A 16,986-nucleotide genomic window follows, 5' to 3' on the forward strand; every position below is an offset into this window, starting at 1 on the left:
TTGGTGATGGACAGGGAGGCCTGGCGTGCTGTGATTGATGGGGTCGCAAAGAGTCAGACACGACTGAGCGACTGATCTGATCTGATCTGAATATATTATATAAATACACTGGATATAATAAAAGGCTACATGTAGCATGGAATATGGAGAAGGCAATGGCACCCCACTCCAGTACTCTTGCCTGGAAAATCCCATGGACGGAGGAGCCTGGTAGGCTGCAGACCATGGGGTTGCGAAGAGTCAGACATGACTGAGCGACTTCACTTTCACTTTTCCCTTTCATGACTTGGAGAAGGAAATGGCAACCCCCTCCAGTGTTCTTGCCTGGAGAATCCCAGGGACGGGGGAGCCTGGTTGGCCGCCGTCTATGGGGTCGCACAGAGTCGGACACGACTGAAGCGACTTAGCAGCAGCAGCAGCATGGAATATATAATAAACTGTATAATAATAGTAGGATAGAAAGGTAGGGAGACAGAGAGGAGACAGAGAAGTTAGTGAACTGGCTCACATATTTGTGAACATGGCATATCTGGAAACACAGGTAAAAGTTGATGACGCAGTCTGAGACTGAATTCTGCCAGGCAGCAGCTTTTTCTGTTGCAGTCTTGATGCAACATTTCTTTATCTTTGGGAAACTCCAGTCTTTGCTCTTAAGGTTTTCGACTGATTGGATAAGTTGCTTTACTCACAGTCAGCGAATTTAAATGTTAAATCTTATCTAAAACACAAAAACTTTCACAGCAACATCCAGACTATTATTGTTTGACCAAACAGTTGAGTGCCATAGCCTAGCCAAATTGACAGGTGGCATTAGCCATCCCAGTAACAAAGACAATGATGCTGTGTGTTAGTATTAGTATTAATAATACTAATATACAGTATTAGTAATACTCCTAAAATGGATTTTTAATTTTATTTCAACTTATCTTTGCTAGATCTTATATGTACAAACTACTAGCTATCAGATCTATTTTTAAGGATTGTAAAAGTATTGATTTTGGGGCCATGATGCTGACTTCTAATAATTTTTTGTTAAACTGCTTTTTTAAATTTTAGCTGTCAGTTACTTACAACTGTATCCCAATTTATCTGTTGGGTTCTGCTCTTAATAGCAGATTTCTGCGGCTCATGATAGAGGCAACCTTCAGTTTCAGGATATGACTGGTTTGAAGGAAATCAAATGAAAGCTCAATATATTATGCAAGACAGCCTTGTCTTGTCTTTCAGTTATTTCCATGCTTTGATTGTTCAGTGTCTTCAAATGATTCTGTCATCAACACATAATAATACTGTTCCTGTTAAATATAATTTATCTATCAGTATTCTTCATGGGCAAAAAAGTTGGGGGCAGAGTCATTTTCACCCAATTGCTGTCTTGCAGTGGATTAAGCTGCTCTTTTTTTTTTTTTCAAATAATATTTTCATCTATCTCTCTGCTCTTTCCTGTTTCCCATCTGCTCACTTTATATGATTTATATTTATAAATCTCTACTACATCTAATTGTCTCAGCCGCTAAATCTCTTTTACTCAGTCTTAAATTTGCAATAATTTACTGTACTTTGTTGAGATATGCCCTACCTAACATTTGTATTGCAAAATAATTGTGTGTGTGTGTGTGTGTCTGACTCCTTGTGATCCCATGGACTCTATCTAGCCCATCAGGATCCTCCATCCATGGAATTTTCCAGGCAAGAATACTGGAGAGGGTTGCCATTTCATACTTTGGGAGATATTCTCAAGGCAGGGATCAAACCCACATCTCTTGTGTCTCCTGCATTGGCAGATTCTTTATCACTGCTCCATGTTTTATATTACATTGCATTTGACTACTCTTTCAGTGCTTGTATCTGCATCATAAATTCCAGTATTCCTAATGTAACAGTGTTATTTGTTGAGAAAGTGAGAGTGCATGCTCCTGTAAACAAGAGTAAAAACTATATGACATCATAGAAACTTATTCTAAAGAGAGAATTAGATTTAAAGAGAGACTACTGCACTAACCATCTATGTGATTGAGGGAACCACAGATCTCTCTACTATTGTTTCCCCGTGTGTGTGTGTGTGTGTGTGTGTGTGTGTGTGTGTGTAAGAGAGAGAAAAGGGGGAAAGAGATTGCATGAATTTTTATTAAGTAGTCCTTCCATTGCATATGTACCCTTTTTTCAACTATGATGTGGTTAAGCCTGTAGTACCTCCTCAAATCATGCACCTTTCAGACCACCTAGTTCTGAGACAGTTCTGCCATTCTTGATGCTCCTTTGAAAGCAGAGAGCCAGTTGTGCTTCAGAGAAAAAGCAGGGGTTAAAATGCCTCACCCCTATGCACAATAATTTTGGAGTATAGAGCTGGTTATAGGGAATTTTTGAATGTTCATGATTCCCTCTCTCCCTTTGCGCTTTTCTATTTCCTGGAGCGTTTCCCACAATCTCAAAATCCAACTTAACTCAGATTGCCTTGTATTCTTCTGACTGACTTTCTAACCAGGGTGTTCTGAAATCACCCATAATTTTCTTGGAAGAAAGCCTTTATCTACTTGGTTGGAATGATTGCAAATAAATTTTAAGTGCCAAGTAATCTAATTAAGCTTCTTTATTAATTATCCCTTAGCCTTCTGAGCTACTTGCATTTATGGTAGACATTCATGAATTGAAATAAATTTCTATTAGACAACATTTCAGGTAGAGTATCACAGTAAAAACTAATTATGTAATTTGATTAAAATTGAGCAAGAATCACCACCTCTGACATCAGACTGCCTAAGCTCTTTTTTTTACTAATAGGGAACAGTTTTCTTACTTTACTTTTTCTCTTAGTATGTTTTGCTACTAATTTTCTGTTTAAATTTATTCTTTTTGAAGAATAATGTAGAAGGAAAAGAGAAGAAAGAGCCCAAGTAAAAACATATCAATTTAACAAATATTGAGCACCTCCTATGTGCAGGTCACTTTTTCAGGGGCTTGAGATACATCATTGGTGAAACAGAAATCTCTACCTATTTAGGCTTACATTCAGCTGCTGCTACTGCTGTTCAGCAGCTAAGTCACGTCTGACTCTTTGCAATGCCATGGACTATAGCTCACCAGGCTCATCTTGCCATGGGATTCTCTAGGCAGGAATACTGGAGAGGGTTGCCATTTCCTCCTCGAGGGTATCTTCCTGACCCAAGGATCAAACCCCATCTCCTGCATAGCAGGTAGATTCTTTACCACTGAACCTTCAGGGAAGCCCAAGCTTACATTCTAGTATATATTAAATAATTGTATGCCAAAGAAATTTATTGTTCTAGATTTTACAAGACAGTAGAAATCCTCCTTTGCTTTATTGAAATATGTGGTGTTTTTCTTAGCTACATTGTTCATATTTCCTTATCGTTCATAAATTTTTAAACTTCTTAAATTTTCTGGCTAAGAAATTAACAATCTACATAAAAAATAACCAGTTCTCCAATGTCTAAATTGGTGTTAAATAGTAATAGCATTGGAAATAAGAAAGAAGCTATTGGTGAATATAAACATAGTAAATGGAAGAAAAATATTTGCTGCGTAGGGATACAGGTCACAAATAGAACTTTCATCTGGTTGAGATTTATATCAAAGTATTAGATAAAGCACATAGGTGACATAGCTAATAAATTTCCATGATACTTTCTTACTTTGAAACAGAATCTTCCTAATTATCAAGGAAAGTGCTATGTAATAGATAATAAAAATAAGTATGATTTTACATTTCACATCCCTTGAAAGGTAAGAGGAAGTAAACTTATTCTGATTTATCAAATATACAATATACTTTCTTTATATTTGGATACTAGTTATATAAATACAACTAATAGAAATAAGAGAGATGCTGTTGCAATTATTTTATCCACTTTGTAAATGATTTTATCTCTTATAAGTTTTCAATACATTCCCATACAAACAGAGAGCAAGGAAATATTCATATTCACTTTTTCATTGGTCATGACTCAGATGTTTAATTGGCTGAAAGGGCATACTCTGAGACTCCTGGTGCTTTTCCATTATTAAAATACTTCCAAGTGAGTTGGACAAACTATAATGGTGATTATTATTTTTTACTTTGCAAGTACTCATGAACCATTGATAAATGGATTTACAATATGGCAGTAAGATTTTCCAAGGTCCTTTATCCCTGGAGAGATAAATCATTAGGAAGTACGTAGCTTTTGTTTCAGCATAACTCTGCCAGTCATTATCACTTTAGTTCATATAGCTTGCTTATTTTCACTACCAACAATTGCAAACAGTAGAATTATACTAAAACTGTTTCTTATGTGATAACTATTATAGGAATGGGAAAAGAACTCAAGATTTTCCCTAGACCATAGTCCAAAAAGTGCATTTGCAGTTATTTAAAATTTAGCAATAATTTCCACATCCTTCAAGAATGAATAGGAAACAATGTATTTTTTAAAAGAGGTATATTGTATTTTGAACACTGGGATTAAATAATTCCTGGGTACTGTTTAGGTATTACCTCAGGTACAGTGCATTGTTTCTGTCTGTGTCTCTGAACAAAGGACAAAGCAAAATGAAAACCTGCTGACTTGGAAACTCTAATATTGCTTTAAACATAAGGTTAGCCTTTAGGAAACATATAGGTTCTAGAATTGCTTCTAAGGAATTACTGTCAGTTATTTCAAGCTATTTGCTATATTTTGCTATTTCAGATTGTTAGTTTTCTTTACAAGAAAATGTTAAAACACTTTAAAAATGTGGTCTATATGAAAGGCAACTTAAATAATAAAGCCATTTAAAAATTTTATTTAGACATTATATGTGGTGTATACACACATTTGTACATATGTTTTGAAGATTTGTTACTGTTAACTGATTTGAAGTAATGCTGTAAAAGTGTAAGCCTGGAGCCAAAACATAATTGACAGCATGGTTGCCACCACAACTAAACCAAATTTGATACAAGTTGGGGAGAGGGACTTGAGAAGTCACCATGGATTCCTACCTATGGTTTTAAAGTTTCAGTCCAGTTTGAACTATGTCAGAAGATAGGGCCAGATTATGCTTGCCTGCTTATAATTTCATAAAGAACTTCTCAGATTTATACTGCCTAGAGCAAGTTTTCATACCAGTATTACCATTTATCAGGAATGAGGATCATATTTTAATGAATATTTGCCACATGTCTCCAGATTTTATCCTAGATATGGCATAGGTCCCAGCTGGTTGGTACTCTTTAGTCCACCACACCCACAGGATGCAAAAGTTGCAGGGTCTCTAATTAATAGTAGAGATGAGACATGCCTGCTTCTCTGGGCAGAGGATGAGCTGTTCCAGGACTTTTCGTATTAGAACTGGCTTTGATCTTCAAGAAATGCTATAAGTAAATGTTAAAACTTAACTGTAAAGCAATTTTCATTGCTTTTACTATTCTGCCCAATTTCCTGTTTCTTAATATCTTGATTTAAATCTAATCTTCCATTCAAGTTAGGTAGCAAATGTAGGCTGCAAGTACTTAAGTTATATCACTATTTAAATAAGAGCTTTTTTTTTTTTTTCCAATTTTATTTTATTTTTAAACTTTACATAATTGTATTAGTTTTGCCAAATATCAAAATGAATCCGCCACAGGTATACATGTGTTCCCCATCCCGAACCCTCCTCCCTCCTCCCTCCCCATACCATCCCTCTGGCCCGTCCCAGTGCACCAGCCCCAAGCATCCAGCATCATGCATCGAACCTGGACTGGCAACTCGTTTCCTACATGATATTTTACATGTTTCACTGCCATTCTCCCACATCTTCCCACCCTCTCCCTCTCCCACAGAGTCCATAAGACTGTTCTATACATCAGTGTCTCTTTTGCTGTCTCGTACACCGGGTTATTGTTACCATCTTTCTAAATTCCATATATATGCGTTAGTATACTGTATTTATGTTTTTCCTTCTGGCTTACTTCACTCTGTATAATAGGCTCCAGTTTCATCCACCTCATTAGAACTGATTCAAATGTATTCTTTTTAATGGCTGAGTAATACTCCATTGTGTATATGTACCACAGCTTTCTTATCCATTCATCTGCTGATGGACATCTAGGTTGCTTCCACGTCTTGGCTATTATAAACAGTGCTGCGATGAACATTGGGGTACACGTGTCTCTTTCCCTTCTGGTTTCCTCAGTGTGTATGCCCAGCAGTGGGATTGCTGGATCATAAGGCAGTTCTATTTCCAGTTTTTTAAGGAATCTCCACACTGTTCTCCATAGTGGCTGTACTAGTTTGCATTCCCACCAACAGTGTAAGAGGGTTCCCTTTTCTCCACACCCTCTCCAGCATTTATTATTTGTAGACTTTTGGATCGCAGCCATTCTGACTGGTGTGAAATGGTACCTCATAGTGGTTTTGATTTGCATTTCTCTGATAATGAGTGATGTTGAGCATCTTTATTTTTGATGTAATACATGAATGTGTGTGGTTTATTCTCAATGTGAATAAAGACTTGAGTAGGCCTAGGGAATTTATCTTTTTCCTCCAAGTTAGGTATCCCCTGTCATTTTTGAGAGTATCTAAATTTCTCATGTTAGAGCTCTAAGGAAAATAGCGTACCTAGTCGAGTCTAATAAAATCACATAAATCATATGAATTCACTTTTCTTAAAATTCCCTATATACTAAGAAGTAAAATAGCCTTTTGCATGAAGATAATTTATCTCATTATAAAATTCTTATCTGTATTAATATGATATATTTCTAGATATTTTGTTAAAAAAATAGTGTTCAGGATAGTTTTCATACTTTTGAATTCAACAGTGGACAAAGAGTAAATAAACATAGTTTACATAATATAATATTAAAACATGTAAAAATAGTGTATAGGTGAATCTATTCATAAGCAGGCCTTCAATATTATCCAATACTACTTTAACTAATAATACTGCTGAGTCATTAGCTTTCTGTGTTACATTTTGAAATCTACTAATTTTCCTGAAAAAAATACAGTAAGAGTGATTTGATTTATCCCCTTATCAAATAAAAGATTAGGTGATTCCTATTATCTTTAGGAAGTCAGCGGTTCCCTTTTTAAAGAATATGGCCCTGAAAAGCTTTTGCTCTTTGTCTTTATGAGCTCATTACTAATGGAAGAAGTTTGAAGAAAAGCCATTTTTAATGACAGTTCTAAGATGAGGAAGAATATATTCATGGTAAACTGTAATACAAGTGGAACCGTAATACAGGTGGATTGCTGTCTCACTTTACACAGAATTCTGGCTACTGTCATTTGTTTTCTACAGTGGGAGAATCGGTCCCACTGTTTTGAGGTAAGATTTACAGAGATGCTTTATATGTATTCTATATCATTGTCTTACTTTTGGTGTATTATTGTTGGTGCAAGTGCATTATGAGATTTTTACAGGTGATATATTTATTCTTTCACTAGAGCAAAATATGTGGAGTGCTTCACATGACTTTGTGACTTTTCTAAATGTGGAAGATAAAATAGTTTTTTAAAAATATTTGCATAAAATTCACAACATACTTGTGAGTGATCACCATTAACTATCCACTAAAATCCCTAGAAACATGAAAGAGGCAATGCTCACCCCTTGGGGGTAAGTAGAGAGCTGGGATAAGTTTTAGTGGAGATAACAATTTAGTGAGTCTGAGGAGAAATAGGAGTTCAACAGAGTAAGAGGAGAAGAGGTTGTCCAAGCTGGTAATGCTAAAAACACACTTAAAAATTTAAATTTGTATTGCAGGAAGAAAGAAATATTGATTAGCTTTAAGAGCATAATTGAACCCATTAAATATACACTTAAAAATTTAAATTTGTATTGCAGGAAGAAAAAAATATTGATTAGCTTTAAGAATGTAATTGAACCCATTAAATTAAATTTACAAACTTTATACCAAATAACTTTTGGTAAATAAAAATTACTTGGAATCAATTGAGCTTCCCTGATAGCTCAGTTGGTAAAGAATTCACCTGCAATGCAGGAGACCTGGGTTTGATTCCTTGGTCAGGAACATTTGCAGGAGAAGAGCTAGGCTACCCACTTCAGTATTCTTGGGCTTCCCTTGTGGCTTAGCTGGTAAAGAATCCATCTGCAATGCAGGAGACCTGCGTTCAATCTCTGGGTTGGGAAGATTCCCCTGGAGAAGGGAAAGGCTACTACTACAGTATTCTGGCCTGGAGAATTCGATGGACTGTATAGTCCTTGAGGTCACAAAGAGTTGAACACGACTGATCAAGCTTCACTTTCACTTTGGACTCAATTTAAAGGCTGAGTTGGAGGAAGCAAAATTATTTATATTGGGGATTTATTGAGAATGCATTCCAATATATAAGAAAAAATTAATAAGGAACACAAAATCAAGGGCAGAGGGATGAGAAATCATTCATTAAAAAAATCATCTTTGGACACCTACTGTGGACCCAGCACTGTGATAATTGATGAGACAATGTAGTAGACTTAAAGACATGTGACATAGTAGGATAATCAGGATTTCCTTGCCAACTGAATAAGAGAAGGGGGAGAAAGTGAGGAGTTTAGGCTATGCCTCAGGATTATACTTGATTAACTTGGCTAGGTAAGCAGAAATTATATTAGTAAAAATAAATAGAAAAGAGAGGGCAGTTTGGAGGGAATAATAAACTGAAAAGCTAGTGTTTAGTTGAGAGGTTTAGTAGGCAGTTAGGTAGACAGGTCTACCTCAAAAGAGAGTTTTAGAGTAGAGGATGTGAAATTTAGAATTATCCACATATAGGTGAAACACACATTCAGAGAAGTGAGAAATGCTTCAAGAATAAGAGCAAAACATGGTAAGTGGAGAATATAAAAGAGAGAAGCCTGAGGATATATAGACAAATAAGTAGGAGTCTGCAAGGAAGCCAAGAAAGAAAACTAAAATAAAAATATTGTTTTGGAAGCCAGAAAATGAAACTATCTAAAATGTTAAATTCTACAGTATGTGAGATATATCTGGGTTTAAAAGGATGCAGTGGATTTAGTAATAAATTATTTCCATAGGTCTTTTAATCTTCTGAGTTTTCATTAGGACATTGTTTTTGTTCTAAGGTTTTGCTTTTTTGTTCTTTGATAAGTAAAGCTATTTATACTATATCAGCTGGAGCTGTTCTTAGAATTTATAGTCATCCATTCTTTCAATCATTCACTCAGTCTCATGGTTTAAGTTACTTTCCATGGGATAGTGATGCTCACACTTGTTTCCAGGTATGCTTTCTCTTCTGAGCTACTGTTACCTGACCCAGCTGTCAAGTAGACATTCTCAGAGGGGTGTCTAAGTCACAACTGAGAGTCACAATACCCAAAATTGACCTGTCATCCACCATCCCCTACATAAAACTCTGCATGCTGAAATTCCATTTGTCAGACAAGAAATCGAGCATCAGTATAAATTGTCCTGTCCCTCTTCCATTCACATCCACTTTATAACATTATCTTGAAATTATTCTCTTCTTTCTCATGATCACTGGTCAATATCATTTGCTCTTAGAGTTCAGTAAACTTCTACCTGGTTTTCCTTTTTCCTGTTTGGAATTTCTTGATTCTGTTACTTATTCTGTAGTTAAAGTAATCTTTCTAAAGTGAAAATTGAATCATATCATTTTCCTACTTAAAACTCTTCACGATACCCTAGTTGTTCTTGAGAAACAGTTCATTCTCTCTTTTTTTTAACTTTTTATTTTATATTGGGTTATAGCCAATTAACTATAGAAAATGTGGTAGTTTCAGGTAAACAGCCAAGTGAGGCGCCCATATATATATATAGTTCATTCTTAAGATCACAAGTGGGTTCTCTGTAATTCAGTTCAATTCAGTCGCTCAGTCGTGTCCGACTCTTTGCGACCCCATGAATCACAGCATTCCAGGCCTCCCTGTCCATCACCAACTCCCAGAGTTCACTCAGACTCACATCCATCGAGTCAGTGATGCCATCCAGCCATCTCATCCTCTGTCGTCCCCTTCTCCTCCTGCCCCTGATCCCTCCCAGCATCAGAGTCTTTTCCAATGAGTCAACTCTTCACATGAGGTGGCCAAAGTATTGGAATTTCAGCTTTAGCATCATTCCTTCCAAAGAAATCCCAGGGCTGAATGCCTTCAGAATGGACTGTTTGGATCTCTTCGCAGTCCAAGGCACTCTCAAGAGTCTTCTCCAACACCACAGTTCAAAAGCATCTATTCTTCGGCGCTCAGCCTTCTTCACAGTCCAACTCTCACATCCATACGTGACCACAGGAAAAACCATAGCCTTGACTAGACGGACCTTTGTTGGCAAAGTAATGTCTCTGCTTTTGAATATGCTATCTAGGTTGGTCATATCTGTAATTAGGTTCTACTAATGTCCCACCTTTGCTGTTGTTCAGTCGCTCAGTCATGTCCAACTCTTTGAGACCCCATGGACTGCAGCATACCAGGCCTCACTGTCATTCAACATTTCCTGTAACTTGTTCAAACTCATGTCCATTGAGTTGGTGATGCCATCCAACCATATCCTCCTCTGCTGTCCCTTCTCCTGCCTTCGATCTTTCCCAGTATCAGGGACTTTTTCAGTGAAACAGGTCTTTGCATCAGGTGCCCAAAATAATGAAGCTTCAGCTTCAGCATCAGTTCTTCCAATGAATATTCAGCATTGATTTCCTTTAAGATTGACTGGATTGAACTCCTTGAGGTCCAAGGGACTCTCAAGAGTCTTCTCCGACACCACAGTTCAAAAGCATCAATACTTCAGTGCTCAGGCTTCATCATTCAGCTTTCACATCCATGAGTGACTACTGGAAAAACCATAGCTTTGGTTAAATGGACCATTGTCAGCAAAGTAATGTCTCTACTTTTTAATACACTGTCCAGGTTTGTCATAGCTTTTCTTCCAAGGAGCAAATGTCTTTTAATTCCATGGCTATAGGCACTGACACAGTGATTTTGGAGCCTAAGAAAATAAAGTCTGTCACTGTTTCTATTGTTTCCCCATCTATTTCCCATGAAGTGGTGGGAATGATTGCCATGATCTTCTATTTTTAAATGTTGAGTTTTAAGACAGCTTTTTAACTCTCTTCTTTCACCTTCATCAAGAGGCTCTTTAGACCTCCTTGTTTTCTGCCATAAAAGGTGATATTATCTGCATATCTGAGGTTATTGATATTTCTCCCAGCAATCTTGTTTCCAGCTTCTATGTCATCCAGCCCAGCATTTTGCATGATGTACTCTGCATATGAGTTAAATAACCAGGTTGACGATATACAGTGTTGACATACTCCTTTCCCAATTTTGATCGAGTCCATTGTTCCATGTCTGGTTCTAATTGTTGTTTCTTGACCTGAATACAGGTTTTTCAGAATGCAGGTAGGCGCTCTGGTATTCCCTTCTCTTTAAGAATTTCCCACAATTTGTTGTGATCTTCACAATCAAAGGCTCTAGCAGAGTCAATGAAGCAGAAGTAGATTTTTTCTGGAATTCTCTTGCTTTTTATGTAATCCAACAGATGTCGGCAAGTTGATATCTAGTTCCTCTGGATTTTCTAAATCTGGCTTGTATTTCTGAAAGTATCAGTTCACATACTATTGAAGATTAGCTTGGAGGATTTTGAGCATGACCTTGCTAGCATGTGAAATGAGTATAATTTTGCTATAGTTTGAGCATTCTTTGGCATTGCCCTTCTTTGGGATTGGAATGAAAACTGACCTTTTCTAGTCCTGTGGCTACTGCAGAGTTTTCCAAATTTGCTGGCATATTGAATGCAGCACTTTAACAGCATCACCTTTTAGGATATGAAATAGCTTAGCTGGACTTCCATCACCACCTCTAGCTTTGTTCCTAGTGATGCTTCCTAAAGCCCACTTGACTTTACCCACCAGGATGTCTTGCTCTAGGTGAGTGATCACACCATCGTGGTTATCCAGGTGATTAAGATCATTTTTGGATAGTTCTTTTGTATATCCTTGCTACCTCTTCTTAATATCTTCTGCTTCTATTAGATAGGTACCATTTCTGTCCTTTTCTGTGCTCATCTTTGTATGAAATGTTCCTTTGGTATCTCTAATTTTCTTGAAAAGATCTCTAGTCTTTCCCATTCTATTGTTTTCCTCTATTTCTTTGCATTGTTCACTTAGGAACTTTTTTTTTTTTTTTTTTCCTCCTTGCTATTCTTCAGAACTCTTCATTCAGATGGGTAAATCTTTCCTTTTTTCCTTTGCCTTTCACTTCTCTTCTTTTCTCAGGTATTTGTAAGCCCTCCTCAGACAACCATTTTACCTTTTTGCTTTTCTTTTTCCTGGGGATAGTTTTGATCACTGCCTCCTGTACAGTGTTACAGACCTCTGTGTATAGTTCTTCAGGCACTCTGTCTATCAGATGTAATCCCTTGAATCTATTTGTCACTTCCACTGTATAATCGTCAGGGTTTTGATTTAGGTCATAGCGGAATGGTCTAGTGGTTTTCCCTACTTCAATTTAAGTCTGAATTTTTAAATAAGGTGTTCACGATCTTAACCACAGTCAGCTCCTGGTCTTGTTTTTCCTGACTCTAAAAAGCCTCTCCACCTTTGGCTGCAAAGAATATAATCAATCTGATTTTGGTATTGACCATCTAGTGATATCCGTGTGTAGAGTCTTCTCTTGTGTTTCTTGAAAAGGGTGTTTGCTATGACCAGTGTGTTCTCTTGGCAAAACTCTGCTAGCCTTTTTCCTTTCTTCATTTTGTACTCCAAGGCCAAACTTGCCTGTTATTCCAGATATCTCTTAACTTACTACTTTTGCATTCCAGTCCCCTGTGATGAAAAGGACATCTTTTTTTGGTGTTAGTTCCAGAAAGTCTTTTAAGCCTTCCTCAACTTCAGCTTCTTCATCATTAGAGCTTGGGGCTTAGACTTTGATTACTATGATTTTGAATGGTTTGCCTTGGAAATGAACCAAGATCATTCTGTTCTTTATGAGATTGCATCCAAGTACTGCATTTTGGTCTCTTTTGTTGATTATGAGGGCTACTCCATTTCTTCTAAGCAATTCTTGCCCATGGTAGTAGATATAATGGTCATCTGAATTAAATTCTCCCATTCTGGTCCATTTGAGTTCACCGATTCCTAAAATGTCAGTGTTTACTTTTGCCATTTCCTGTTTGACCACTTCCTGTTTACCTTGATTCATGGACCTAATATTCCATGTTCTATGCAATATTGTCCTTTACAGCATCAGAATTTACTTGCACCACCAGACACTTCCACAACTGGGCATTGTTTCCACTTTGGCTCAGCCTTTTCATTCCTTCTGGTGCTATTTCTCCACTCTCTCCAATAGCATATTGGGCACCTACTGACCTGGAGAGTTCATTTTTTAGAATATCTTTTTGCCTTTTCATATTGTTCATGGGGTTCTCAAGGCAAGAAGGCTGAAGTAGTTTGCATTCCCTTCTCCAGTGGACCACTTTTTGTCAGAATTCTCCACCATGACTCATTTGTCTCAGGTGGCCCTACATGGCATGGCTCATATTTTCATAGAGTTAGACAAGGCTGTGATCCATGTGATCAGCTTGATTAGTTTCCTTTGATTGTGGTTTTCATTCTGTCTGCCCTCTAATGGATTAGGATAAGACACTGGGAAGCTTCCTGATGGGAGGGGCTGTCTGTGGGGGAAACTGGGTCTTGCTCTGGTGGGCAAGTTCTAATGGATTAGGATAAGACACTGGGAAGCTTCCTGATGGGAGGGGCTGTCTGTGGGGGAAACTGGGTCTTGCTCTGGTGGGCAAGTCCATGCTCAGTAAATCTTTAATCCAATTTTCTGCTGATGCGTGGGACTGTGTTTCCTTGCAGTTTTACCTGTCAGGATATTTCCTTTCACATTTACTTTACAACCATGCAGAACTTATTTCCTGTCCTCAAACATCTCGACCTTTTATTCACCTCTTCTTGTTGTTTAAAGGGTAAGTCATATCTGACTCTTTGCAACCCCATGGACTGCAGCATTCCAAGACTCTCTGTCCTTCACTGTCTCCCAGAGTTTGCTCAGACTCATGTCCACTGAGTTGGTATTGGTATCCAAACATTTCATCCTATTCCACCCCCTTCTTTTCCTGTCCTCAATCTTTTCCAGCATCCGGGTCTTTTCCAGTAGTCAGCTCTTTGCAGTATTGGAGTGGCCAAAGTATTGGAGTTTCATAATCCTTCCAATGAATATTCTGAGTTGATTTCCTTTAGGGTTGACTAGTTTGATCTTCTTGCAGTCCAAGGGGCTCTCAAGAGTCTTCTCCAACACAGTTCAAACACATCAATTCTTCAATGCTCAGCCTTATTTATGATCCAACGATCACATCCATACATGACTACTGGAAAAACCATAACTTTGACTATACAGACTTTTGTCAGCAAAGTAATGTCCCTGCTTTTTAATATGCTGTCTAAGTCTGTCACAGTTTTCCTTCTAAGGATCAAGTGTTTTCTTGTTTGTTTGTTTTGTTTTGCTTTTAATTTCTTGGTTGCAGTCTCTGTCCACAGTGATTTGGAGCTCCCGAAAATAAAATCTGTCACTGTTTCCACTTTTCCCTTTCTATTTGCCACGAAGTGATGGGACTGGATACCATGATCTAATTTTTTTTTTAATGTTGTTGAGTTTTAAGCCAGCTTTTGCATTTTCCTCTTTCACTCTCATCTGTTTAGTTCCTCTTCAATTTCTACCATTAGAGTGGTATAATCTGTAAATCTGAGGTTGTTGATATTTCTCAAAGCAATCTTGATTCCAGCTTGTGAATTATCCAGCCTGGCATTTTGCATGATGTATTCTGCATAGAATTAAAGTAAGCAGGGTGACCATATACAGCCTTGTCATACTCCTCTCCCAATTTTGAACCAATCTGTTGTTTCATGTTTGGTTCTAACTGGTGCTTCTTGTCCTGCATACAAGTTTCTCATGTGACAGATAGGATGGTCTGGTGTTCCCATCTCAGAATTTTCCACAGTTTGTTGTGATCCTTACAGTCAAAGGCTTTAGCATAGTCAATGAAGCAGAAATAGAAATTTTTCTGGAATTCCCTTGCTTTCTCCGTGATTTAGCAAATACTGGCCATTTCAGTATTAATTAATATTTATAATTCAAATACTTAATATTCCAGTCTTGTTACTTGATTGCTTATGTCTCAGTCTTCATGCCTAGTTTGGGCATCTTTTCTTCAGCAAGCCTTCATTGCCTAACCAAGTCTTTGTTGGGTGTCATTTATCAGCATTTAATTTATTTCTAAACTATCAAATTTAGCAATTCTTTCTTGATTTTGACATGGGCATTAGTTTCTTATTCTTAATAATGCCAGGAATGGTGTTTAGGATTTTATTTTTTTCAGCATTTATCTGAGAGTCATTCATTCCTGTCAGGTTTCCGTTAATATCCATGGGGTATTTCAGTGAAATTGAAAACCTCGGTGGCTTAATTCCTTCAAGACATCTCTTTTTCACAGACTTTTCTCTTATAAATTACCTGTTTCTGCTCTACTAAGTAAGGGTTCAATCTGACTTATTCAAAAGACTTTCAATAACATCTTAAAAGAAGGACTTTTTCTAAGTATTTTTTGCAATAATTGTTCACTATAGGTTTATGAAATTTCAAATTTTATTTGTTAACTGGCTTAATATTTTAAATGTGTGACATTGAGTCTGGATGGTTTAAAAAATCTAAAACAAATAAACAGAGAAATGAGATAGATATCCCTTTAATATTGACTATCAATTTTTGTTCTCTTAAATAAACAACAGAGAATGTGTTTCTCCTTCAACTCATAATTTCATTCGGTAAAGACACAAATATATTCATTACAACTCATAAAATATCAGTATGTCAACCTGACAGAAATTAGAGGTGGGGATTAAAAATTTATTTAAGGCTTTCAAAAAACTTGCTGAAGTGAAAACAAATCTCAGAATGGCTGTTTTTCTTTATTAAAAAAAAAAAGTCAAACTACCTGTCATCTTGATTTACTTAGATTCTGTCCTTTTTGTCAAAATTTCTATAAAATTTATTAGAATTAGTTATGCTGATATTCTTGGATCTCAGTCAAAAGCAAAAGGACTGTTAGTACTCACTTCTGCAGTGCCACAATTGATCCTTATATCTAAAACCTAAGAGATTTTTTTGTTTAATGTAAAATAAACAGAAAGGAAAGCATTGGCAAATTGTCTGTGGGGCTAAAATAATGTTAATAAAACTGGCTATGTGAATTTAGCTTTCAGATTTAACTTTTAGCTTCAGAATTTTTTGAAAAATACAAAGGTGTATCTTTATGCAATCTCTGCTTTCCCTAGGGCTAAACTTTTTGCTGACGCCAACAAAGTAAAACAGAGTTAACCAGAAATTAGAAGTAAATGAGCAAGACATAAGATTTGGAATGATTGCCCTAAGTAGATAAAACAGCTGTGTATTGTGGGTAATGCATTTTCCTGAACCCACAAAGATGTACACAACATACTTCCTATAATCATTTGCCAATATTTTTTCTAGTTATGAAATTAAAAATAATGAGAAATAATACGTTTGTTCTTAAGAATGTATTTGGTTGTAATAAGTTTTCTTTCATGTTTGATAAATGTTAAGCAGTATTTTATTTTGTCAAAACATCTTGTGAGTTATTATATCTGTCTTAGCTGAGAGAAAACTGTAAAGTCTGGAAGGGTAGCAGGTAACTTGCCTGAAATCACAGAGCTAATATAGAGAGAGCCAGAATCTCATCTTCATTGTTTCTCATTCCAAAAATTATTAATTTCTTATCTAGTAAACAATACATAGAAAAAAGGAGAGCAAGATAAATAGGATGTTGTCAGATAATAAATACAGATCATAAATGTTAAAGGATGTGGTTATTCATGACATTAATGCAATTTGAGTTAAACATTATTGTGTTGCAAATGTTTTGTAAATATTATTAGGAAGGTTACAAGACAGGTCAGATGAGGGAACCATGCCATCTGACACCTTTTGCCCTTTTTTGGACCTAATTCTTTTAACAAAATTTCTTAT

The sequence above is a fragment of the Bos indicus genome, chromosome 27 (assembly GCF_029378745.1).
Source record: "Bos indicus isolate NIAB-ARS_2022 breed Sahiwal x Tharparkar chromosome 27, NIAB-ARS_B.indTharparkar_mat_pri_1.0, whole genome shotgun sequence".
In the NCBI taxonomy this organism is placed as follows: Eukaryota; Metazoa; Chordata; class Mammalia; order Artiodactyla; family Bovidae; genus Bos; species Bos indicus.